Source organism: Rattus norvegicus, chromosome X (genome assembly GCF_021556685.1).
Source record: "Rattus norvegicus strain SHRSP/BbbUtx chromosome X, alternate assembly SHRSP_T2T, whole genome shotgun sequence".
NCBI lineage: Eukaryota > Metazoa > Chordata > Mammalia > Rodentia > Muridae > Rattus > Rattus norvegicus.
This window is the reverse complement of record NC_141554.1, coordinates 10,401,009-10,425,177: the sequence shown is the minus strand read 5'-3', so window position 1 is coordinate 10,425,177 and position 24,169 is coordinate 10,401,009. Positions and strand designations below refer to the sequence as shown.

General features: G+C 42.4%; 1 long non-coding RNA gene across 1 annotated transcript; it reads left to right on the top strand.

The window, feature by feature from the left end:
* Window positions 1–16,937: 16,937 nt before the first annotated feature.
* Window positions 16,938–23,913, top strand: LOC147998135 (uncharacterized). Its single transcript, XR_015646463.1, has 2 exons — window positions 16,938–20,540; window positions 22,891–23,913. It is a non-coding gene; the product is annotated as an uncharacterized LOC147998135 (long non-coding RNA).
* The last annotated feature ends 256 nt before the right edge of the window (window positions 23,914–24,169 follow it).

Genomic DNA, 24,169 nt, shown 5'->3' with positions numbered 1-24,169 from the left:
TCTGGTCCCTTTCATCATGCATTTTCTAGCTTTATCAATCTTATTTAGTTTTTGTGGATATATATATATATATATATATATATATATATATATATATATATATATATATATATATATATATATATATATATATATATATATATACCATGTGGGTTAGGCTCTGAATGTCCATTCTGTGAGTCACTGCCCTAAACTTTACTTCCATATCCCCTCCTATGGGTAATTTTTCCCCATTACAAAAGGAGTGGGAGCATCCACATTTTGGTCATCCTTCTCTTTCTTTTCTTTTCTTTTCTTTTTTTTATTAACTTGAGTATTTCTTGTATACATTTCGAGTGTTATTCCCTTTCCCGGTTTCCGGGCAAACATCCCCCTCCCCCCTCCCCTTCTTTATGGGTGCTCCCCTCCCCATCCTCCCCCCCCATTGCCGCCCTCCCCCCAACAATCTAGTTCACTGGGGGTTCAGTCTTAGCAGGACCCAGGGCTTCCCCTTCCACTGGTGCTCTTACTAGGATATTCATTGCTACCTATGAGGTTAGAGTCCAGGGTCAGTCCATGTATAGTCTTTAGGTAGTGGCTTAGTCCCTGGAAGCTCTGGTTGCTTGGCATTGTTGTACATATGGGGTCTCGAGCCCCTTCAAGCTCTTCTAGTTCTTTCTCTGATTCCTTCAATGGTGGTCCTATTCTCTGTTCAGTGGTTTGCTGCTGGCATGCACCTCTGTGTTTGCTGTATTCTGTCATCCTTCTCTTTCTTGAGCTTCCTGTGGTCTGTAGATTGTATCTTTGTCAACTCGAGCTTTTTGGCTAATATCCACTTATCAATGAGTGCATATCAAGTGTGTTTTTCTGTGATTGAGTGACCTCACTCAGGATGATATTTTCTAGTTTATTCCATTTGCCTATGAATTTCATGAACTCAATGTTTTTGATAGCTGAGTAGTACTCCATTGTGTAGATGTACCACATTTTTTTAATCCATAATTCTCTTGAAGGGCATCTGGGTCTTTCCAGCTTCTGGCTATTATAAACAAGCTGCTATGAACATAGTGGAGCATGTATCTTTGTTGTATGTTGGAGCATCTTTTGGGTATATGCCCAAGAGAGGAATAGCTGGGTCCTCAGGTAGTGCAATGTCCAATTCTCTGAGGAACCTCCACACTGATTTTCAGAATGGTTGTACCAGTCTGCTATCCTACCAACAATGGAGGAGTGACACTCTTTCTCCACATCCTCGCCAGCATCTTCCGTCGCCGGAGTTTTTGATCTTGGCCATTCTGACTGATGTGAGGTGGAATTTCAGGGGTGTTTTGATTTTCATTTCCCACATGATTAAGGATTTTGAACATTTCTTTAGTTACTTTTTGGCCATTCAATAATCCTCAGCTGAGAATGTTTTATTTAGCTCTGAACCCCATTTTTTTAAAGAGGGTCTCTGGAGTGTAACTTCTTTAGTTCTTTGTATGTTTTGGATATTATCCCTCTATCAGTTGTAGGATTGGTAAAGATCTTTTCGCAATCTGTTGGTTGCTGTTTTGTCCTAATAACAGTGTCATTTGTTTACAGAAGCTTTGTAGTTTTAGGAGATCCGATTTGTCGATACTTTTTTTAAATTTTATTTTTTTATATTTATTAATTTGAGTTTTTCTTATTTACATTTCAATTGTTATTCCCCTTTCCGGTTTCCAGGTCAACATCCTCCTAATTCCTCCCCCGCCCCTTCTATATGGGCTACCCCTCCCCATCCTCCACCCCATTACCACTCTCCCCCCAACAATCACGTTCACTGGGGGTTCAGTCTTTGCAGGACCAAGGGTTTCCCCTTCCATTGGTGCTCTTACTAGGCTATTCATTGCTACCTATGAGGTTGGAGCCCAGGGTCAGTCCATGTATTGTCTTTGGGTAGTGGCTTAGTCCCTGGAAGCTCTGGATGGTTGGCATTGTTGTTCATATGGAGTCTCAAGCCCCTTCAAACTGTTCCAGTCCTTTCTCTGATTCCTTCAACGGGGTCCCGTTCAACGCTGACATTCCCGTATGTATTGGTTGTATTCTGGCTGTGTCTCTCAGGAGAGATCTACATCCAGTTCCTGTCAGCCTGTATTTCTTTGCTTCATCCATCTTATCTAGTTTGGTGGCTGTATATGTACGGGCCATATGTGGGGCAGGGTCTGAATGGGTGTTCCTTCTGCCTCTGTTCTAAACTTTGCCTCCCTATTCCTAGTCAAGGGTATTCTTGTTCCCCCTTTAAAGAAGGAATGAAGGATTCACATTTTGGTCATACTTCTTGAGTTTCATGTGCTCTGTGCATCTAGGGTAATTCAAGCATTTGGGCTAATAGCCACTTATCAATGAGTGCATACCATGTGTGTTTTTCTGTGATTGGGTTAACTCACTCAGGATGATATTTTCCAGTTCCATCCATTTGCCTATGAATTTCATAAAGTCATTGTTTTTGATAGCTAAGTAATATTCCATTGTGTAGATGTACCACATTTTCTGTGTCCATAACTCTGTCATAGGGCATCTGGGTTCTTTCCAGCTTCTGGCTATTATAAATAAGGCTGCTATGAACATAGTGGATGACGTGTCTTTCTTATATGTTGGGGCATCTTTTGGGTATATGCCCAAGAGAGGTATAGCTGGGTCCTCAGGTAGTTCAATGTCCACTTTTCTGAGGAACCTCCATGCTGATTTCCAGAATGGTTGTACCAGTCGGCAATCCCACCAGCAATGGGGGAGTGTTCATCTTTCTCCACATCCTCACCAGCATCTGTTTTTGCCAGAGTTTTTGATCTTAGCCATTCTCACTGGTTTGAGGTAGAATCTCAGGGTTGTTTTGATTTGCATTTCCCTTATGACTAAAGATGTTGATTATTTCTTTAGGTGTTTCTCAGCCATTAGGCATTCCTCAGCAGTGAATTCTTTGTTTAGCTCTGAACCCCATTTTTTAATAGGGTTATTTGTCTCCCTGTGGTATAACTTCTTGTGTTTTTGGTATATTTTGGGTATAAGCCCTCTATCAGTTGTAGGATTGGTAAAGATCTTTTCACAACCTGTTGGTTGCCGCTTTCTCCAAACCACAGTGTCCTTTGCCTTACAGAAGCTTTGCAGTTTTATGAGATCCGGTTTGTTGATTCTTGATCTTAGAGCAAAAGCTATTGGTGTTTTGCTCAGGAATTTTTTTCCAGTGCCCATGTGTTCGAGATGCTTCCCCACTTTTTCTTCCATTAGATTGAGTGTATCTGGTTTGATGTGGGGGTCCTTAATCCACTGGGATTTAAGCTTTGTACAGGGTGATAAGCATGGATCGATCTGCAATCTTCCACATGCTGACCTCCAGTTGAACCAGCACCATTTTCTGAAAATGCTATCTTTTTTCCATTGGATGGTTTTGGCTCCTTTGTCAAAAATCAAGTGCCCATGGGTGTGTGGGTTCATTTCTGGGTCTTGAATTCTATTCCACTGGTCTACCTGCCTGTCTCTGTACCAATACCATGCAGTTTTTATCACAATTACTCTGTAATATTGCTTGAGTTCAGGGATAGTGATTCCCCCAGAAGTCCTTTTATTGTTGAGGATAGTTTTAGGTATCCTGGGTTTTTTGTTATCCCAGATGAATTTGCAAATTTTTCTGACTAATGGTCTGAAGAATTGGATTGGTATTTTGATGGGCATTGCATTGAATCTGTAGATCGCTTTTGGTTAAAGGCCATTTTTACTATGTAAATCCTGCCAATCCATAAGTATGGGTGATTTTTCCGTGTTCTGAGGTCTTCTTCAATTTCTTTCTTCAGAGGCTTGAAGTTCTTATCATACAGATCTTTTACTTGCTTGGTTAAAGTCACACTAAGATATTTTATATTATTTGGGACTATTATGAAGGGTGTCGTTTCCCTAATTTCTTTCACGGCTTGTTTCTCTTTTGTGTAGAGGAAGGCTACTGATTTATTTGAGTTAATTTTATACCCAGCCACTTTGCTGAAGGTGTTTATCAGCTTTAGTAGTTCTCTGGTGGAACTTTTGGTTTCACTTAAATATACTATTATATCATCTGCAAATAGTGATGTTTTGACTTCTTATTTCCAATCTGTATCCCCTTGATCCCCTTTTGATGTCTGATTGCTCTGTCTAGAGCTTCAAGAACTATATTGAATAAGTAGGGAGAGAGTGTGAAGCCTTGTCTAGTTCCTGATTTTTGTGGGATTGCTTAAAATTTCTCTCCATTTAGTTTAGTATTAGCTACAGGTTTGTTGTATATGGCTTTTACTATGTTTAGGTATGGGCCTTGAATTTCTATTCTTTCCAGGACTTTTATCATGAAGGTGTGTTCAATTTTGTCAAATGCTTTCTCAAGATCTAAGGAAATTATCATGTGGTTTTGTTCTTTCAGTGTGTTTATATAGTGGATTACATTGATGGTTTTCTGTATTTAAATTCAGCCCTGCATTTCTGGGATGAAGCCTACTTGTTCATGATGGATGATTATTTTGATGTGCTCTTGGATTCGGTGTGCCAGAATTTTATTGAGTATTTTTGGGTTAATATTCATAAGGGAAATTGGTCTGAAATTCTCTTTCTTTGTTGCATCTTTGTGTGGTTTAGGTATAAGAGTAATAATTGTGGCTTCATGGAAGGAATTTGGTAGTGCTCCATCTGTTTCAATTTTGTGGAATAGTTTGGATAGTATTGGTATGAGGTCTTCTATGAAGGTCTGATAGAATTCTGCATTGATCCCGTATGGAACTGAGCTCTTTTTGGTTGGGAAACCTTTAATGACTGCTTCTATTTCATTGGGATTTATGGGGTTGTTTAAATGGTTTATCTGTTCCTGATTTAACTTCAGTACCTGTTATCTGTCTAGGAAATTGTCCATTTCCTCCAGATTTTCAAGTTTTGTGGAATATAGGCTTTAGTAGTAGGATCTGATGATTTTTTGAATTTCCTCTGACTCTGTAGGTGTCTCCCTTTTAATTTCTGATTTTGTTAATTTGGACACACTCTCTGTGTCCTCTCAGTAGTCTGGCTAAGGGTTTTTCTATCTTGTTGACTTTCTCAAGAACCAACTTTTGGTTCTGTTGATTCTTTCTCTGGTCCTTTTTGTTTCTACTTGGTTGATTTCTGCTCTGAGTTTGATTATTTCCTGCCTTCTACTCCTCCTGGGTGTATTTGTTTCTTTTTGTTCTAGAGCTTTTAGGTGTGCTCTCAAGCTGGTAACATATGCTCTCTCCTTTTTCCTTCTGTAGGCACTCAGACCTGTGAGTTTTCTTCTTCGCACAGCTTTCATTGTATCCCATAAGCTCAGGTATGTTGTACCTTCATTTTCATTAAACTCTATGAGGTCTTTTTTTCTTTTCTTTTTTTTTTTTTTTCCAGAGCTGGGGACCGAACCCGGGGCCTTGCGCTCCCTAGGCAAGCACTCTACCACTGAGCCAAATCCCCAACCCATTCTATGAGGTCTTTAATTTCTTTCTTTATTTCTTCCTTGAACAGTTTATCAATGAGTAGAGCATTGTTCAACTTCCATGTTTATATGGGCGTTATTCCCTTATTGTTATTGAAGACCAGCTTTAGCCTGTGGTATTCTGATAGGACACATGGGATTATTTCTATCTTTCTGTATCTGTTGAGGCCTGTTTTATGACCAATTATATGGTCAATTTTGGAGGAAGTACTATGAGGTGGTGAGAAGAAGGTATATCCTTTTGTTTTAGGATAGAATATTCTATAAATATCTGTTAAGTCCATTTTGTTTATGATTTCTCTATGTCTGCTTATGTCTCTGTTTGATTTCTGTTTCCATGATCAGTCCATTCATGAGAGTGGGGTGTTGAAATCTTCTACTATTATTGTGTGAGGTGCAATGTGTGGTTTGAGCTTTAGTAAGGTTTCTTTTTGTATCTAGGTGCCCTTGTATTTGGAGCATAGAGATTTAGGATTGAGAGTTCATCTTGGTGGATTTTTCCTTTGATGAATATGAAGTGTCCTTCATTATTTTTCTGATGTCTTTTAGTTGAAAATTGATTTTATTAGATATTGCAATGGCTACTCCAGCTTGCTTCCTCAGACTATTTGCTTGGAAAATTGTTTTCCAGCCTTTTACTCTGAGGTAGTTTCTGTCTTTGTCTGTGAGGTGTATTTACTGTAGGCAGCAGAATGCAGGGTCCTTACTGTGTATCCAGTTTGTTAATCTGTGTCTTTTTATTGGGGAGTTGAGACCATTGATGTTGAGAGATATTAAGGAATAGTGTTTATTGCTTCCTGTTATATTCATATTTGTTTGTGAGATTATGTTTGTTTGCTTCTCTGTGTTTTGTTGCTAATACGATTAGTTTCTTTCTTTTTCTAGGTTGTAGCTTGCCTCCTTATATTGGGCTTTACCATTTATTATCCTTTGCAGGGCTGGATTTGTAGAAAGATATTGTATAACTTTGGTTTTGTCACTGAATATCTTGGTTTCTACATCTATCTTAATTGAGAGATTTGTAGGATACAGTAACCTGGGCTGGCTTTTGTGTTCTCTTACGGTGTGTATGACATCTTTCCAGGATTTTCTGGCTTTCATATTCTCTGGTGAGAAGTCTGGTATGATTCTGATGGTCTGCCTGTATATGTTACTTGATCTTTTTCCCTTACTGCTTTTAATATTCTTTCTTTATTTTGTGCATTTGGTATTTTGACTATTTTTTGATTGGAGGATTTTCTCTTCTAGTCCAATCTGTTTGGAGTTCTGTCAGCTTCTTGTATGTTAATAGACATCTTTCTTTAGGTTAGGGAAGTTTTCTTGTATGATTTTGTTGAAGATATTTGCTGGTCCTTTGAGCTTGGAGTCTTCACTCTCTTCTATACCTATTATCCTTAGGTTTGATCTTCTCATTTAGTCCTGGATGTCCTGTATGTTTTGGACCAGTAGCTTTTTCCGTTTTACATTATCTTTGACTGTTGTGTTGATGATTTCTATGGAAGCTTCTGTTCCTGAGATTCTCTCTTCTATTGCTTGTATTCTGTTGGTGGTGCTTGTATCTGCAGCTCCTTGTCTCTTCCTTTGGTTTTCTATATCCAGTGTTGATTCCCTCTGTGCTTTCTTTACTGCTTCTCTTTCCATTTTTAATTCCTTCACCTGTTTGATTGTGTTTTCCACTAATTCTTTCAGGTATTTTTGTTATTCATCTCTCTAGACTTCTACTTTTTAATGTGTTCCTATGTTTCTGTAAGGGAGTTCTTCATGTCTTTCTTGAAGCCCTCCCGCATTATGACCAAATGTGATTTAAAATGTAGATATTGCTTTTCTGGTGTGTTTGGATATTCAGTGTTTGCTTTGGTGGGAGAATTGGGCTCTGGTGATGCCATGTGTTTCTGTTGCTTGGGTTCCTGTGCTTGCCTCTCTCCATCAGGTTGTCTCTGGTGTTACCTTTTTCTGCTGTTTCTGACACTTGCTAGACCATCCTATAGTCCTGTGTGTCAGGAGTGCTGTAGACCTGTTTTCCTGTTTTCTTTCAGCCAGTTATGGGAGCAGAGTGTTCTGCTTTCAGGTGTATGTTCTTTCCTGTCTACTGGTCTTCAGCTGTTCCTATAGGACTGTGTCCTGTGTCCACCAGGCAGGTGGCTTGAAGCAGATATGTTTGTCTTTCCTGTGGTCCCAAGGCTCAAGTTGCTCGCATTGGGCTTCTTTTGAGCTCTGGGTGAGGGCGGCGACCAGGAGGGCCTGCTCTGCCTTTTACTGGAGCCCCGGTGCACCTTGGTCCCAGATGTCGTTAGGTGTTTTCCTCTGGAGTCAGAAATGTGGGCAGAGTGTAGTCTCTTCTGGCTTCTCAGGCATGTCTGTCCCTCTGAAGGTTTACCTCTCCCTCCCATGGGATTTGGGTGCAGAGAACTGTTGACTGGGTCCCTTCAGGTCCCGGGGGTGTCTGGGCTGCGGGGGACCTGCTGCTAGAGTGCCTCTATCTTCTGGTTCCCAGAGGCCCTTTACAGTTTCCTCTTGGGCCAGGGATGTGGGCAGGGTTGGGCAGTATTGTTGTTCTCTCATGCTCTGCAGTCTCAGGAGTTCCCTCCTGTCCGGGTGGTGAGTTCTCTCTCCCAAGGAGTTTGGGAGCAGTGAGCTGTGGGCCATGATGAGAGAGGTTGGGGCTCCAGCTAAAACTGGAAGTGTCCGGTCCCAGAGGAATTTTGCCTCTGGGTGTCCTGAGTCCACTAGGCAGTTTGCTTGGAGCAGAAAAGTTGGTTTTACCTGTGATCCCACAGCTCAAGTTGCTCATGGGGGTCTGCTTTTGAGCTCTTGGTGAGGGCGGCAACCAGGAGGGCTTGTGCTGCCTTTTCTTGAAGTCCCTGTGCACCGAGGTTCCAGATGGCATTAGGTGTTTTCCTCTGGAGTTAGAAATATGGGTAGAGTGTTTTCTCTTCTGGCTTCCCAGGCATGTCTGCCCCTGTGAAGTTATAGTGCTCCCTCCCGCAGGATTTTGGTGCAGAGAACTGTTGACCCATTCCCTTCAGGTCCAGGTGGTGTCTGGACTGCTGCGAATCTGCCATTCAAGTGGCACATTTATCGATTCTTGATCTTAGAGCATAAGCCATTAGTGTTTTGTTCAGGAAATTTTCTCCAGTGCCCATGTCTTCGAAATTCTTCCCCACTATTTCCTCTATTAGTTTGAGTATATCTGGTTTGATGTGGAGGTCCTTGATCCACTTGGACTTAAGCTTTGTACAGGGTCAGAGGAATGGATCGATCTGCATTCTTCTACATGCTGACCTCCCATTGAACCAGCACCATTTGCTGAAAATTCTTTCATTTTTCCAGTAGATGGTTTTTGACTCGTTTGTCAAAAATCAAGTGACCATAGGTGTGTGGGTTCATTTCTGGGTGTTCATTCCTATTCCACTGGTACATCTGCCTGTCTCTGTACCAATACCAAATAGTTTTCTACCACTATTGCTCTGTAATACTGCTTGAGTTCAGGGATAGTGATTCTCCAGAAGTCCTTTTACTGTTGAGGAGAGTTTTAGCTATCCTGGATTTTTTGTTATTCCAGATGAATTTGCAAATTGTTCTGTCTAAATCTCTGAAGAATTAGATTGGAATTTTGATGAGGATTGCATTGAATCTGTAGGTAGCTTTGGGTAAAATGGCCATTTTTACTATATTAGTCCTGCCAATAAATGAACATGGGAGATCTTTCCATCTTCTTAGATCTTCTTCAATTTCTTTCTTCAGAGGCTTGAAGTTCTTATCATACAGATCTTTCACTTCCTTCTTTCAAGTCACACTGAGGTATTTTATATTATTTGGGACTATTATGAAGGGTGTTGGTTCCCTAATTTCTTTCTTGGCTTGTTTCTCTTTTGTGTAGAGGAAGGCTACTGATTTATTTCAGTTAATTTTGTACCAAGCCACTTTGCTGAAAGTGTTTATCAGGTTTAGTAGTTCTCTGGTGGAATTTTTGGGATCACTTAAATATACTATTATATCATCTGCAAACAGTGATATTTTGACTTCTTCCTTTCCAATATGTATCCCTTTGACCTCCTTTTGTTGTCTGAATGCTCTGGCTAGGATTTCAAGAACTATATTGAATAAGTATGGAGAGAGTTGGTAGCTTGGCTAGTCCCTGATTTTAGTGGGATTGCTTCAAGTTTCTCTCCATTTAGTATAATATTAGCTACTGGTTTGCTGTATATGACTTTTACTATTTTAGGTATGGGTCTTGAATTCCTGTTCTCTCCAGGACTTTTATCAGGAAGGGATGTAGAATTTTGTCAAATGCTTTCTCGGCATCTAATGAAATGATCATGTGGTTTTTATGTTTCAGTTTGCTTATATAGTGCATTACATTGTTGGTTTTCTGTATATTAAACCAACCCTGCATACCTGGGATGAAGCCTACTTGATCATGATGGATGATTGTTTTGATGTACTCTTGGATTTGTTTTGGAAGAATTTTATTGAGTGTTTCTGAGTAGATATTCATAATGGAAATTGGTCTGAAGTTCTCTTTTTTTGTTGCATCTTTGTGTGGTTTAAGTATAAGAGTAATTGTTGCTTCATAGAAGTAATTTGGTAGCACTCCATCTGTTTCAATTCTGTGGAATAGTTTGGATAGTATTGGTGTGAGGTCTTCTATGACGGTCTGAAAGAATTCTGCACTGAACCCATCTGGACCTGGGCTCTTTTTGGTTGGGAGACTTTTAATGATTGCTTCTATTTCTTTGGGAGTTATGAGGTTGTTTAAATGGTTTTTCTGTTCCTGATTTAACTTTGGTACCTGTTATCTGTCTAGGAAATTGTCCATTTCCTCCAGATTTTCAAGTTTTGTTGAATATAGGCTTTAGTAGTAGGATCTGATTATTTTTGGAATTTCATCTGATTCTGTTGTTATGTTTCCCTTTTCATTTCTGATTTTGTTGATTTGGACACATTCTTTGTTTCCTCTGGTTAGTCTGGCTAAGTGTTTATCTATATTGTTGATTTTCTCCAAGAACCAACTTTTCTTTCTGTTGATTCTTTCTATAGTCTTTTTTGTTTCTACTTGGTTGATTTCAGCTCTGAGTTTGATTATTTCTTGCCTTCTACTCCTCCTGGGTGTATTTGCTTCTTTTTGTTCTAGAGCTTTTAGGTGTGCTGTCAAGCTGCTGGTATATGCTGTCTCTCGTTTCTTTCTGCAGGTACTCAGAGCTATGAGTTTTCCTCTTAGCACAGCTTTCATTGTGTCCCATAAGTTTGGGTATGTTGTACCTTCATTTTCATTAAATTCTAAGTAGTCTTTAATTTCTTTCTTTATTTCTTCCTTGACCAGTTTATCAATGAGTAGAGCATTATTCAACTTCCATGTATATATGGGGGTTCTTCCCTTATTGTTATTGAAGACCAGCTTCAGCCCGTGGTGGTCTGATAGGACTCATGGGATTATTTCTATCTTTTTGTATCTGTTGAGGCCTGTTTAATGACCAATTATTTTGTCAGTTTTGGAGAAAGCACCATGAGGTGGTGAGAAGAAGGTATATCTTTTTGTTTTAAGATAGAATGTTCTATAAATATCTGTCAAATCCATTTCATTCCTGACTTCTCTTAGTCTATTTATGTCTTTGTTTAATATCTGTTTTCATGATCTGTCCATTGATAAGAGTGGGGTGTTGAAATCTCCTACTATTATTGTTTGAGGTGCAATGTGTGCTTTGAACTTCAGTAAGGTTTCTTTTATGTATGTAGGTGCCCTTCTATTTGGAGCATCGATATTTAGGATTGACAGTTCATCTTGGTGGATTTTTCCTTTGATGGATATGAAGCATCTTTCCTTATGTTTTTTGATGACTTTTCACTGAAAATTGATTTCATTCGATATTAGAATGACTACTCCAGCCTGCTTCTTCTGACCATTTGCTTGGAACCTTTTCCAGCCTTTTACTCTGAGATAGTGTCTGTCTTTGTCTCTGGGGTTTGTTTCCTGTAGGCAGCAAAATGCTGGGTCCTCATTGCATATCCAGTTTGTTAATCTTTGTCCTTTTATTGGTGAATTCAGTCCATTGATGTTGAGAGATATTAAGCCATAGTGTTTGTTGCTTCCTCTTTTATTTGTGTTTTGATGTGAGATTATGTTTGTTGCTTGTCTTCTCTTTTTTTTTTATTGTTGTTGTTGTAAAACGATTAGTTCTTGCTTTATATGGGGTGTACCTTGCCTCCTTGTGTTGGGCTTTACCATTTTTTATCCTTTGTAGGGCTTGATTTGTAGAAAGATATTGTGCAAATTTTTTTTGTCATGGAATATCTTGGTTTCTCCATCTATGTTAATTGAGAGTTTTGTAGGATACAGTAACCTCGGATGGCATTTTTTGTTCTCTTAGGGTCTGTATGACATCTGTCCAGGATCTTTTGGCTTTCACAGTCTCTGGTGAGAATTCTGGTGTGATTCTGATAGGTTTGCCTTTATATGTTACTTGACCATTTTCCCTTACTGCTTTTTATATTCTTTTCTTTGTTTTGTGCATTTGGTGTTTTGACTATTTTATGACGGGAGGATTTTTTTTTTTTTCTGGTCCAATCTGTTTGGAGTTCTGCAGCCTTCTTTTATGTTTATAGGCATCTCTTTCTTTAGGTTAGGGAAGTTTTCTTGTATGATTTTGTTGAAGATATTTACTGGTCCTTTGAACTGGGAGTCTTCTCTCTCTTCTATACCTATTATCCTTGGGCTTGATCTTCTCATTGAGTCCTGGATTTCCTGTTTGTTTTGGGCCAGTAGTTTTTTCCGTTTTGCATTATCTTTGCCAGTTGCATCGAGGATTTCTGTCGAATCTTCTGCTCCTGAGATTCTCTCTTCTATCTCTTGTATTCTGTTGGTGATGTTTGTATCGGTGTCTCCTTTTCTCTTCCTTTGGTTTTCTATATCCAGGGTTGTCTCCGTTTGTGCTTTCTTTATTGATTCTGTTTCCCTTTTTAATTCCTTCACCTGTTTGAGTGTCTTTTCCTGTAATTCTTTCAGGGATTTTTGTGATTTCTCTCTTTAGGCTTGTTTATTTGTGTTTTACCGCATTTCTCTAAGTGAGTTCTTTATGTCTTTCTTAAAATCCTCCATCATCGTGATCAAATGTGATTTAAAGTGTAGATCTTGTTTTCTGGTGTGTTTTCATATTCAGTGTTTGCTTTAGTGGGAGAATTGGTCTCCGATGATGATATTGCTTGGGTTCTTGCGCTTGCCTCTTGCCATCAGGTTGTCTGTGGTGTTACTTTGTTCTGCTATTTCTGACAGTTTCTAGACCATCCTATAGTCCTGTGTGTCAGGAGTGCTGTAGACCTGTTTTCCTGTTTTCTTTCAGCCAAGTTATGGGAATAGAGTGTTCTGCTTTCATGTGTGCAGTATTTCCTGTCTACTGGTCTTCTGCTTTTCCTGTGGGCATGTGTCCTGAGTCCACCAGGCAGGTCACTTGGAGCAGAAAATTTGGTCTTACCTCTGGTCTTGGGCCTGAAGTCACTGTTCGGTGCTGTGTTTCAGCTATCAGTGAAGACAGCTACCAGAAGGACCTGCCCTACCTTCTCCGGGGTCCCTGTGCACTGGGGGTACAGATGGTGCTATGTGTTTTCCTCTAGAGTCACAAATATCGGCAGAGAGTAATTTCCTCTGGCTTTCCAGGCGTGTCTGCCCCTCTGAAAGTATAGCCCTCCCTCCCACAGAATTTGGATGCAGGGGGCTGTTTGACTGGGTCCCTTAAGATCAGGGCAGAGTCTGGACTGTAGGACACCTGCAGCTTGAGTGGCCCTATCTTCGTAAGCTATTCTAAGTTATAAATGGTTTGGTAATGGATCCTGGCAGATATGATACCTAAACTGAGGGCCTCCTCTACCTACATTTTGTCTTCCATCATCTCTCCCATCCAAAAGGTCAGAGTTTTCCTTCTATCATCTTTTGTAACACTAAATTTGCAGATAGTTATTGTTTAAATTTGCTTTTCTCATCGAAAATCTTTTTTTTTCCATCCATAATGATTGAAGGTTTTACTGGATATTGTTGTCTAGGCTGGAACCTGTGGCCTCACATCTGTTTAAGCCCTCTGGCTTTTTTTCTTCAATTGTTTACTTCCTGCATTCCCTCAGTTTGTGTTGTCTTTATTCTATTTTTGTTTTTAGCTCTTGAACAGTTGTATTCATTTTCTACCACTGTTATTTTGTGTTTTCTTGGGGTTCTTTAAGGGACTTAACTCATTTCCTCTTTAAAGACCACTATCATCTTCATATAGTTGGTTTTAATGTCTTTTCTTGTGTGTCAGCTATGTATGGTATTCTATCTGAGCCCTATTTACTTTGTATTTGACATACTCCACTGGCTGTTATTGATCATGTTCTTATTATGGTGTCTAGGCATCTGGTTTTGGGGGCAATTATAGATCTAGGTGCATAATTCTGAGTTTGTCTTTGTTGGATATGAGTTTTATTCCTTGATTTCTGTTCCTTCTCTGGATTTTCAGAGTGTATTGTCTGAATGTTGCCTGTTTTCTTGGCCTGTCTACCTAGTATGTTCATGTAGAGTCCTTGCTGGTATTAGAAGTTGGGGGGAAGAGGAGGTCAGAGGGTAATGGTCTGAGGGATACATGCGAGGCATGGACAGGATGAAAGGTATACTGACCCTGGTGTTCTGTTTCAGTACTAGGGGCCACCCTGAGAACTGAGTCTGTGGTAACTGAGAGAGTAGGAGAGGTCTGGGGGCAGCCTTCTTGGTCTTCTGGAAGACATGGCTGATTGTTGTGCAGGTGAGTCTGTCTGGATTGGAGGGTGGAATACAGCAAAGGGGTGGGAGTGAACGGGCAGCTGGGGATCGTCTGTGGAATTCACAGGAGGCACACACATGAGTAGGGGAGGATGGGAAGGGAGGAGTCTGCTTCTGGTGTTCTGTCTTAGCACTAGGGCTGTCTCCCTAGAATTGGGTGAGGGATAAGAGTAGGGAAGGTCCTTGAGAATCCTACCTCGTCTTCTGGTAAGTGTTGTCTGGGGTTGAGCAATGGGTGTCTACCAGACATACTTGTTTAAATGCACTCAATTTGATATTTAGAGGTGCCTTAATTTAGTTGCTATTCTGTTGCTGTTGACACTGTGACCAAGGCAACCCATAAAATTAAGCACTTATTTGTGAAATTGCTTACAGTTTCAGAGCTTCTAGTGCTGAGAGCTGTATCCTGATCTTAGGCTTTAGGCAGAGACACAGAGACTGGAACTGGCATGGGCTTTTATAACCTGGGTTGGATCTGGAATTGTGAATGTGGAAAGCCCCAGCAACACACTTTCTTCAATAAGGATAAATATACTCCAACAATATCATACATACCTGCTAATTTTCCCAAATACTCTACTAACTGACTAAGCCTTCAATATATTTGCCTATGGGTGGCAATCTCATTCAAACTACCACATCCACCCTCTGTCTACCATATCACAGTACAAAATGCATTCAGTTTAACTTCAAAACTCTCCTAGTCTTTCTGTTGCATTATTTAAAGAAACAGCTGTAGTAGGCAGAAAGAAAAATAGGCTTGCTATGAACTTACGTGGTACTATCTTTGTTCATGGCAAGAGTGCAAGTTGTCACCCACATTTGTGGATGGCCAAAATGTCTACAAGGGAAAATGGGATGTGGCCTCTAATAGGGGCAGAAGCTGGGAATGTAGTCCTTAAACAGGAAGTTATCATTCCTAACCATTGAGAAGATATAAAAAATTAGAGGAGTGGGGTGTTATAACTGTTTTCTGATGATGGGAATCTTTGTAAGAAAGCCTTTCTAGGTCTATTGAAGAGGACCTAGGGTTAGATAGAGTTCCTTTGGTCATGTAGCTGTGGGAGAGTATTAACTTTATCAGCTGCAATGACTCAGGTATTCCTGAAAAGACTTGGAAAGTAACTGTTAGAGTGATGTAAGCAGATGATTTGGCTACATAATAAAACTTAGATTTCCTGGGAAAGTTGGAGTAGGAGGAGAGGTGGGAGAGACAGAGTGGGATGGTGAGAGAAGTGGTCATGGGCTTGATTCATAGTGACAGTGACTGGCCTCAGTGCTAGGGCTGTTGCACCACAATGAGTCAGCAGAAGTAGCTAAGGAACCACAGAACATCAAAGAAAGGGAATAGGAGAAAATAGAGGAGTAATGGAAAGAATTGCATCTGGCCTAGGGTGAAAGGGATGACGATTTTTTTAACCAGAGTTTCTCCACAGCATCTTAAAGGTCTTTCTGTAGATGTATCAGGAACAAATAGAATTGTAGGGTGAGAGGTATTGAGAGAGCTTGTATAGAACTTGTTGTTTGGGTTTACAGTGAGGTTCAGTAAGTAAAACACCTAAAAGGCAAGGAAAGAACAGAGGTACAGGGAGAATGAGGAAAGAGTGATCAACGGGAGGAACCAGACTGGGAAGAACCAAAAGGAATTTTTGTCTGGGTGCTGTCTTTAAGTCCCATTTCAAACAATTAGGATTTATTGTCGTGGAAGTAATATTGTTTGTAGAGAAGGGCTCAAATCCCATCCTTAGCGGTAGATCTAGTCCCTTTTAATCTTGGACCACTGCAGCAGCCAAGGAGTCCAGCTGGTCCTGAAGGATGTGATACTGATCTGAGCAGCTGATAATTTTTGCAAAGGAGACTTCAGTCTAGATGTTTTTGTTCTGAGTCTTTCAATGTGCAGAGTGCAAGAAGAGGAATGAGTTGGATGGCCTGTGACCAATTAATCATGTTTTAGAGGTCACTTGAACTGATTTTAGGGGTTTAGGGTCCTTGATCTCTAGGTAATTGCTCATAGCTGACAAAAAGGCAATGTGAGGATCAGTAGTAGAGTGCCTCAGAAGAGGGTCCATACAAGGGGCCAGGTAATGCTGAACAGTTGGCAAGGATCCAGAACATAAGCAAGGAAGTAAGAACTGTACACTCGGTGGGGAACATTAAAAGACAAACTTGCAGGAGGAAAACTTTTACATTAAGATTAAAATGAGTTACAACTGGCTGGACCATGACCAAAGATCTATGGAAGGATGAGGTAACTGTAAGTAGATGTTTGTTTATATCAGACATCAGACTCCTACATGAGGAATAAGTGTTGGTATCAGGAATTGCCTTCAGCAGCAACACCACTTGGTCACTGTTGCCAGGGAAACAGCCATATGTTCCTAGCAAACCTTTTGGATCAATTCCCAACTCCACCTGGGAGCAGTTATGCCATATTCCTTTGTCTCACTCTCCCATCAAATCTCTCCACATGGAACTATGTGGGTTTTGTGTGCTTTATCCGGGAGCAGATCGATATTTAAACAACAATATTGGTGACTCACATGTGTTTTCTGATTTCTCTGTGACTACTGCTCCCCACATCCCCACACCCCCTTGGGGGAATGCTCATCCTGCTGTTCGATTTACCACTGTTTCTACAATTGGATCACCGGGTCTTCTGTGCCTCCACTACCACATTCTTGCTTCTGTAAGACTCAAGACTTCTACCATGTGAGTTACTGCTTTAGCTGGCTCGCAAGCCGACTTCAGCATAAACTGCTGCTGAAAGACCTCCGGAGAGGACCTTTCCCTCAGGAGGAGACCCAAGCGCCCAATGACCGAGCCGAGTCCACTCGGATGCAATCAGCAAGAGGGTTTATTGGAAAACACAGGTACCTGTGGGCACACAGTCTCTTCGGAGGACTTGCGCGCCCAGCAGCTCCAGCATGGGGCTTTTATAGCATTTGAGGAAGCAGAAGCGGGCGTACAGAAGCAGATGCATAGTTACGGGGATTGGTGGATTCAAACGAGGCACATAGACATGTTCACATATGATTGGCTATTTCACATGATGAGGTAATAAGGTATAGCTACACACATTGGCAGGTTTGGGGCGTCCTGAATGTCGGGGGCTGGAGGCTTATCTCTTCCTGCCAGGTGGCCGATGAGTCAGATCCAGTACTCCTGGTCTGTTCTGCATTCCTTTCCTTTTATGGTCTGTTAGTTCTAGCGGCAGGGCGGGGCTGCCTGGACTTGCTTTTCACAGTGTTTAGTCCTGAGTTTGTGAATTTTGAAACATACTCTTTTAACTTCATATTTTTAAACCTTAAATCTGTATAATTTTCCTTTCACTGCCCTCTGTGGCACGTTTTGCTAGTTTTTGCCACCTAGATGGTTCTACACTCCTGCTACCAGATTTCAGGTGAAGGATTAAAAATTAATAATAAGCCGCCTAGCTACCCAAAAAGAAGAGGTAGGGTCTGTGAGAACATGAACTTTTCGCCCCTCCCTTGCTGTACAATGGTTCCCGGAACATTCTTGCATGAAAGGTTTCCTGGAACAGCCACAATGACCCATAGCCTCCGGCCACAATGGTCCAATGACCCTGAAAATGTCACTACCCCTAATCACAATGTCACAAAGTCCTGGGTGTGTTGCCTAGTGTTACACATGACTAGCATATGACCTAAATGTATGGGCAGTTTGTGGTTTTGGAATTCCCCTCCTCCCTCCCTCTTGATCCCCCTGGTTTGTGGTTTTTTCCTTTATAAGCTCTGTGAAAATTCAGGTCGGGGTCGAACTCCTCTACTCCCTGTGTGGCGTATGAGTCTCGACCCCAGCATGCTGGCCTGAGCTCTCGTTTCATCTCGCTCACAATAAATCTTCCTCGTGTGATTACAGCAGGTCGGTGTCTGTGTCCTACTGGGTGCGCGTCTTTCCCGAGACTTGAGTGGGGGGCTCCCTTCGGGGGTCTTTCATTTGGGGGCTCGTCCGGGATCTGCGCGACCACCCAGGGGTCCTAGACCCACTTGGAGGTAAGATTCTCTGTTTTATCTCAGCGCTGTGTCTGGGTCTGTGTCTATGTTCTGTCTGGGAATCTGGTGCGATCGCTGTTTCGGTTTTGCGGACGCTCAGTGAGACCGCGCTCCAGGAAGGAGAGCGGGGTGGATAGGGATAGACGTGTCCAGGTACCCACCGTCCGTTCGCCCTGGGAGACGTCCCAGGAGGACAAGGGGGGACCAGGGACGCCTGGTGAACCCCATCTGATAGGTCCAGAGGAGACTTTACTCCTTGACGACCGGTTTGTTAGGCAAGGTCTGCGACCAGCCGATCAGTTTCAGTGCCTCTGGTCGACACGAAGTCGACGTCGGTTTTGTTTTTTTTTTTTTTTCCTCTTTTGTTTGTGCTCGTGTGTGTGAGTGTGTGTGAATTAAGTCCTGTAGTCTGTGTTTTTCGGTACCGGTTTAAGGTCTTAGTGCACTGTCTGGGCAGAAGAAGGTTTCCTGCCCTGTGCACGGGTGGAAGAAGGTTCCCCACCCCGAAATGGCGCCTGTGAGTAGATGAAGGATTCCTACTCCGAATAGTCTTTTTCTTTCTTTTTTTCCTTTTTAGAAAGCGCACCGAGGGACGCCCCAATCGCGCAGGCTCTGGGACTCGTGAGAGACGTTCCACGAGTCAGCCTTTGTTGGGTCCTGGCTCTGGGACGCGTGAGAAACGTTCCACGAGCCGAATTTTGTCGGGAGGACCCGGCAACGGACAGTCAAAAAGATCTGACTGTGACTTTGGAGGTCGAGTTCGGCTGCCTATTTAAGTATAGGCACGGACAAGTGTGCTTAGATGTGTTAGTGTCTGTTGTCTGTATTCTGTTTCTGTGTTTGGTATCCCGGAAGCAGCTAAGGTTAAGCTGCAGTTTGGGCCAGGTACTGAAGGTACCAGGCATCTGTGGAAATTGGTTATAGGATGCTTTGTCTTGGTCTTGTTTGTCTGGATTGTTTTCTGTGGTATTGTCCAGTGTTTTTTTGACTTTTGTTTCGTGTTTGAATTTGGACTGACGACCGTGTTTAAAATCTTGGACTGACGACTGTGTTTGAAATCATGAAACTGTTTGCTTTGTTCGTTGAAGAGTTTTACTTGGTCCCCTTAATGCTTAGTGAGTAAGAAACTTAATCTTATGGACCCCGCTCTAGTGGCGGTGTGTTGGTTGATAGCCAAAGTTAATTTTTAAAATAGTGTTTTATCTGTGCTTGTGCTCGCAGCACACAGTAGAGGGGAGCGAAATTAGCTGCGGAGCTGCTGCAGCGAGCATGGGGACTTCTCAAGTCTCACCCAATTTTTCTGGCTCTTCAGGAGCTGTTTAAAAGGAAAAGGCTTAAGGTAAAAAGAAACACTATAGAGAGATTTCTTAGTGAATTACTACACCTTGGTTCGCGATCTCTGGGAATCTCATGGTGGACAGCTGAGATAAGCTGGAAAAGGATTTAAATTTTGCTTGGGAGCAAAGAATCTTAAAGGCGGAGTTTCAGCCGGTATGACACTTAGTGCATAACTGCCTAAAAGATCAAAAATGCTGTTAACAGGCTAAAAAAAAAAAAAAAAAAAGGGACAGGCTGTGTTAGAAATGCTACAGGAAGAATAATCTAAAAAGGCTGAGAGCTAGGTGGGGCTATAAGGAAAACAAGAACAGGAAAGGAATTTCTGACATTTGCTCACAGAAGGAGAGTGCTCATTTAGAGAAGTTCTTTAAGGAAGCCTGCCTTATCTGCTGTCTTTATTCCAAGGGAGGAGTCAGTCTCCAGCACTAAATTACTTGGAGGTAGCCAAGGTCAGGATTAATGTTTTCTTTTCCATGGGCCTTTAAACCCAGTGAGACAGTTTGGTAAAGGGCTACTACTGAGGTCCTGATAGCCCCAGGTGAACTGGTTACAATTCTTTTATCAGCCCCCTGGCATCTAGCAACCAGGTTCTAACCATCTCTCCATCCTTTTGTTATTAGTTGTTACTAGAAGCCTAGTGTCATTTGGAGGCTGGTTCTCTTGAGAGGCAAAGCCATGGAGCTGACACTGACAATGGCCTTTTTGTTCCAAGAAAGGCCTCCTGGTTTAGCTGTGTGACTAAATGCTGTTTGCCCTCTTCGGTAGACTCTATTCTCAAGATTCTCTTGTTTTCTCACCATCCCATTTGATATGCTTGTTAGTAACTGTTACAGGTCTTCTTTACCACTGAGGAAAGACGGAATCCTACTAGAGGCCAGAAAAAAAAAAAGGGGGTTCCAACACGCATAGAAGGCCCTCACTTCTGCCTGCTCTCTTCATACCCCTGAAGGTAGGGAGTGCTCCAGGTCTGCCCCCAGGCTCCAAGGGTGGGTCTCCTAGGGGCTGGAAAATGCCCCACCAATCTGGCTAAGATAAGGAAAAGATATGAAGAGAAAGTTACAGAAACTTGAAGGGTTAAGCTAAGTCGCTGAGAGAGTTATTGTAAGTTGATGCATGGTTCAGGGTCTGTGCAGAAAAGTGGACAGCACCTAATAGCTGTAGAAGAAGATGCAGAGAGACAGAAAAAAAAGAAAGAAAGAAAGAAAGAAAGAAAGAAAGAAAGAAAGAAAGAAAGAAAGAGGTAAAGAGTGCAGGAAGCTAGGGAGGAAAAGAGACTAAAAGAAGAGGAAGCTAGAGAGCTAAAGAGAGATAAAAGACAAGAGAGGAACATATACTGGCCACAGTAGTTAGGGAACCTAGGAAGATAGTACCTGGCAACAGAAGAGAATTCCTGGCTAAAGATCAGTGTGCCTAATACGAAGAAAAAAAAAAAGACACTGGGTCAGGGACTGCCCCAGAAAGAACAAGAGGGGACACTGGAGAGCCTCTTGGTCCTAGAGTGCTGGCTATGGTACAGAGATAGAAGGGAAGTGTGGATGCAGGGACCCAATGCTCTGTGCTCCTATGCCCCCCTCCAGTGGGCCAATATCCAAAGACCTTGGGTACAGGGGCCTACTGGCAACAAACAATACTTATGGACTGCCCGAAGAACAGTGGACCTTGGCGTGGGCCGGGTAACCCACTAGTTCATAGTCATCCCTGACTGCTCCCATCCCTTGCTCATGAGAAAATTGCTCCCCAAAATGGCTTGCGTGGGCTGAAATGGCTGGGTGAGGCCATGTGTATGCATATCTACAGACTGTGTATGCGGAGCTTAAGACCTGTCTCAGTGCACCAGTACCTGATGCTGGGAGACGAATGGCTTAGCGCTGTTCTACTTGGAACATATCACTCCTGCCAGCCGGGCACTAACAATTATCACCCAATCCAGGACTTAAACTGTGATAGAGTGGCTGATGTTCTGCCTTTGAATAGAGTGTCCCAAAAGATGGGACCACTGGTCAGCTGCCATGGACTAGATTCTCTACCAGTTGGGGACAATCTGGTCACCTTGCTGCCCAATCCGGACCTGGAGCCACCACAGCACGAGTGTCAAGTACTGGCAGAAGCCCATGGGTGGAGGAAAGACCTCTGCGACTGGCTGATTGACCCCTGCTGAAACCCGAGGACCTTGTCCACAGACGGGAACAGTTCTCTTCATGAATGAAGGTCAGAGACAAGTGGGTGCTGCCATGGTGGACAACACAATGTCATCTGGGATGGCTCAACCCCCCAGTACATCAGTGCCGCAGATGCCTTTGCCATCTCTTGGATGTCCTGATGAAGCCAACAACTGTGAGTACTATTCATTGCTCAGGATATCAGGAGGGAAGAGATTCAGTGACATGGGGCAATAACGAAGCAGATAAAGTGGCTCAAAAAATGGTTATGCAGGAGCCCATCCTGGTTGCAGGCCTGCAAGAGACAGCCACTGGGAACTGGGATCGGACTAAGGGATGGCCTCACTTAGAAAAGGCCCAAATTGCTTAAAAGATAAAGGACAATGGCACATTGAGGGGAAAGCTATACTCCCCAGAGAATAAAGGAAAGACTCACTTTGCCAAATACAGAAATGGACTCAATTAGGAGATAAAAAGTTTGTCCAAGTAGTTAAGTGTATGTAATAGACTTTAAGATTTTAGCCAGAGAGACAGTAGAAAGTATAAGGTATGTCAATAAGTGAATGCTTAGCAAGCAAACAGGGCAAAGAGACCTAGAGAGTTTGGTGAAAAGTCGAAGTGAACTTCACTGAGATAAAACCAGAAAAATATAATCACAAGTATCTCCTAGTGCTTGTAGATACTTTTTCAGGAATAGATAGAAGCTTTCCTCACCAAACAAGAGACGGCCTCTGCAATCATCAAGAAGATACTGGAAGAAATCTTCCTCCGATTTGGAATGCCCAAGGTAATCTGGTCAGACAACGGCCCTACTTTCGTTGCCAAGGTAAGCCAGGGTGTGGCCAAGTATTTAGAGGTCAATTGGAAATTACATTGTATTTACAGACCTCAAAGTTCAGGACAGGTAGGGTAAATAAATAGAACTCTAAAAGAGACCCTGACCAAATTAACCATGGAGACTGGCACAGACTGGGTGACACTCCTTCCCTCTTGCTCTCTTCAGAGCAAGAAATACCCCTTCCAGATTCAGCCTTACCCCCTTTGAGATCTTATATGGGGCCTCAGCCCCCCTGACTGTATTAGATGATGTTACTGAACCAACATGTCATAGTGCCATAGTAATAATGATTTGTGTGCCAGGCTAAAAGACCTACAGGTGATACAGAAAGAAATCTGCTCACAGCTGACAGCAGCCTATGCCCCGGAGACCCCTGAGACATCCCATCAGTTCCAGGTTGCAGCTACACTGAGTCCAGACACTCGAGCCTCGCTGGAAAGGACCGTACCTGGTGCTGCTGACCACCCTGACAGCTGTCAATTCTCAGCCCTCACCAGCCGTGTACTAGCTGTTGGGGCTGAGAGCTGGGACCTAGAGGGAAATTCAGTCATGTTTGTCCTGGGTTCTATCAAGATAGGTGTGGGATAGGCTTGATTTCCATTACAAATGATGTAACATTGCATATGTTAGTACTCTTAACACTTCTTGGGACTGTGCCTCAGGGATCACAGTCCGTATAAGCTTAGAAGTTCTAAAAGCTAGTCATGACCTTGGTGGATAGGCTTGGATAGTGTCCAGGTTAGAATCCTCATGTTAAGACTACAATACCAAGCTGTTATGCTAGATGAAGCTGAGTTCTCCATGAAGTTCTAGGATTAGAACTATTAACAAAAAAAAAAGAAGTGGGGAATGAAGGATTAAAAATTAATAATAAGCCGCCTAGCTACCCAAAAAGAAGAGGTAGGGTCTGTGAGAACATGAACTTTTCGCCCCTCCCTTGCTGTACAATGGTTCCCGGAACATTCTTGCATGAAAGGTTTCCTGGAACAGCCACAATGACCCATAGCCTCCGGCCACAATGGTCCAATGACCCTGAAAATGTCACTACCCCTAATCACAATGTCACAAAGTCCTGGGTGTGTTGCCTAGTGTTACACATGACTAGCATATGACCTAAATGTATGGGCAGTTTGTGGTTTTGGAATTCCCCTCCTCCCTCCCTCTTGATCCCCCTGGTTTGTGGTTTTTTCCTTTATAAGCTCTGTGAAAATTCAGGTCGGGGTCGAACTCCTCTACTCCCTGTGTGGCGTATGAGTCTCGACCCCAGCATGCTGGCCTGAGCTCTCGTTTCATCTCGCTCACAATAAATCTTCCTCGTGTGATTACAGCAGGTCGGTGTCTGTGTCCTACTGGGTGCGCGTCTTTCCCGAGACTTGAGTGGGGGGCTCCCTTCGGGGGTCTTTCACAGGCACAATTTCTTCACACACACTGACACATTGTTAGGGTTTTTTTCTGGTTGGCAGGGAGGATCCTGCTTTACAGGCAAAAGTCGGCCAGTGTGTTCTGGGATTGAGGGAATTTCCTGAGCTAACACATGGATGATAGGACCTGGGTGGCATTTCCCTCGAAAGCGGTTCCTTA